General features: G+C 37.4%; 1 protein-coding gene across 1 annotated transcript in view; it reads right to left on the bottom strand.

Moving 5' to 3' along the window:
* The window catches only part of LOC117943094 (tripartite motif-containing protein 35-like), a 37,669-nt gene that overhangs the window by 9,893 nt on the left and 24,631 nt on the right, over positions 1–3,145 (bottom strand). The window lies entirely within an intron of this gene.

Here is a 3,145-nt window from a genome sequence, read left to right as displayed (position 1 = left end):
TCGTGTTCAGAGTTGGAAGTTAACTTTACCGTTAACATTAGCGCAAGCCAAGTTCATGCTCCGTCACCTAGCTAGCTAGCTAACGTTAAAGTAACGTTAGCTTAAAGGAACGTTAGCTAGCTCTTCAATGTCGTGTCGACATTGCCAATTGCCATCATAAACGTTGACTAGTTATAGTTTTAACAATAGCACTATTATAAGTGATGGTTTTAAATAAAGATTTATTCTTCATTTTCTGGTCAAACTAAAGTTATCACTTTATCTGACATCTTTGTCACTTTTTCAATGTTGTGGGTGCTTTTTTAAAAATGTTTTTTGCAAAGTTATTTGATATTTCTATTGTTGATATTCTCAGCTTATTTCAAAGAGCCAATTTTTATGACGAAAGAACTGAAAATGGGTCAAATTTGACCCGAGGACAACATGAGGGTTAAACCATATAATGTTAAAGTTAACGTACAAAGACTAACATGACGTTACACCAGTAAGGTTAACTGACAGAACCGACGAGACCTCCAATCCCTTTGAACCTTGGTTTGTTTCTTTAAATGGAGGCCGTAACAGGGGCTAATGTTGCTGTTTTTCTTTTCCATATTGTACTGTAATGCTCACCCGTGTTGCAGCGTTGAATAAAGAGATGATAACTGGCTAATGCTCATTTCTTTCTTATGCTGCACTGTAACTTTTATTCTTGTGTTTTATGTGTCCTAATGTTTCTATTTTGTTTTCAACTGTCTATTCATGTGTCTTATCTATTTTTATTGCTTATGACTTTTAACTGTTTGTACTTGTGTTTTATCTGTTTTAATGATTTTGTGTAAAGCACTTTGAATTGCCCTGTTGCTGAAATGTGCTATACAAATAAAGCTGCCTTGCCTTGCTTGTAACTTCTCTGCATTTATTTAAGGAAACACAGCTTAACTCCGGTCCCTGTTGGCCGTGGCCACGCTGAACAATCATTCCCCCAACAACGGAAGGCAGCGCCCTTCCTCCACGGCCCCAAACTCGGGTTGCCGTCCCTTCCTCTTTAATAGAACCACACTGACCTCTACTGGTCACAGTAGTGCATAACGCTAACACATAGAAGCAGTTGCTTAACTGATGAACTCCTAATAACAGGAACACATTAACTCAGGAACATTTGTACCAATAGAAAATGAAACCTATTAGAACAAATGCTAAATATCACTGCATCACAACTGAAGGAGTTACTTTATGGAACAATTGCAGTGAAGAGATGAAATCATCTACAACAATGAGCAATTTCAAGAGATTATTTAAAAGGAATATATTAAAGGAATACGAAAGGACTTAAAGTGATAGTATTGTAGAAAGACTGTATGGTTTCTTGGTTTTTATATGCTGGTATGTTGATATACTAATATATTTATATACCAATATGTCTAAATACTGGTATATCTATATGCTAATATATCTACATACTAACATGTGTATATACTAAGTCTAGTATGTGTGTTATTATTTAATATGAAATAGATAGATGGTATAGAAAGTATAAGAAAGGGAAGACAAGAAAATGCATCTGTGTCTATGATGTGTAAATAATAAAGTGTAAATAACTGAAGCATAAGATTTACTAAATGATAAAAGTAGAGAAAGGGGGTCGGACCTGATAAGTTGTTTATCAACCTCTTCCTACTCCTTTTTGAACATGGAACATTTTTGTTTTGTTGAAATGACTTAAAATTTTGGAAGACTGTGCTAAGAAGTAGATGACCTTATTTATTTGTCATTTTAATATATATATGTATGCAGGAATGCATGTAAATACATTTTTTATTTTGAAGTTGTTTTTTTGTTCAAATAAACTATTAAACTAAACTAAACTAAACTTTGCCTCGCTCTGCTGTGTTTCACACTCACAGCTCTCCATTGGTGAATTGGTGCGTGAAGACTAATATCTGCATATGGGAAATATCCAAGTCAGAGTGTCTTTATTAGTCTCCTCGAGGAGACATTTGTTTTGGACACTGAGCAACATTGCTGAGAGTTACACATACACACAACAAGCACGTTGTTAAAACAGATAAAAGACAAATGTACAGTCACCATATGGGCTATATGTATAATATATGGGTTATATGTATAATATATGTATAATATATGGGCTATATGTATAACATATGGGCTATATGTATAATATATGTATAATATATGGGCTATTGTTGTGGTTCGGGGTTTTGTTTGGGGTTATTTTTTCCCTTTTGGCCCTCCTTGTGTTTGTGTCCCAGTTTCCCCCCTGGTCTTGTCGGTCCTGTGTCCCCCTGAGTGTCTGCAGGTTCTGCTTCCTGCTTTATTTTGAAGTCTTTTTTTTTTTGTCTTGTCTCGCCCTTAGTTTGACTTCCTGTGTCTGTGATTACCTGATGTCTTCCACCTGCCCCTCGTTACCTAATCACCTGAGCTTCCTCGGTGCCTCGTCAGATCCTTTGTCCTTCGATTTGTCCGGTCAGCCGGGTCCTGTCACGGTCTTGTCTTGTGCCAGATATTCCCTGTGAGTGTTTCCCCGTGCATTTTTCCTGGTTTTTGTATTTCTTTTTCCCTGGGCCTGTTTTGACTCTCGTCACCTTGGAGTTCTTGATTTATTGTGTTCCTTGGGTTTTTCCCATGCTCCCTGTGTTTTTTCATCCACTCCAAAAGCCAATTTGGTTGCTTGCAAATCCTGTGCTTATATTGATGGGATTAGACCCATCTCACCTGGTGAGTAGACTTAGTTATAGTTTGCTGAGGAGGCAGAGTCTTAATTTGGTGTTTGTGGTAACTGCATAGCACCGTTGTATGTGGTGTGTGTCATGCCAGCTTCACCAACTTGAAGCAACACCTTTTTTTTAAAAAGCACATGTGCAAGATCTGTAGAAATTCTTATGTTTTACCCCTCTTAAGTTTGTCAATTTTTTAGGACCCGAGCGCCAAAAGGGCCAAATGCCCTTTTGAAACTAAAGGTATTATTATTTAATTATTTATTTTTCTTTCTTTTTATGGAAATCAGGCTCACATGACACACATCATCTGATTTACATAAAACTGTTACTGTGTGGTCTACATGTGTTACTAATGGCGTTTTTCCACTGCTGGTAACAGCTTGCCTCGGCTCGCCTCGGCCCGCCTCGGCTCGCCTCGGCCCATT

The sequence above is a fragment of the Etheostoma cragini genome, chromosome 4 (genome assembly GCF_013103735.1).
Source record: "Etheostoma cragini isolate CJK2018 chromosome 4, CSU_Ecrag_1.0, whole genome shotgun sequence".
Lineage (NCBI taxonomy): Eukaryota > Metazoa > Chordata > Actinopteri > Perciformes > Percidae > Etheostoma > Etheostoma cragini.
The sequence above is the reverse complement of the archived record's forward strand: the minus strand, read 5'-3'. Positions and strand labels throughout refer to the sequence as shown.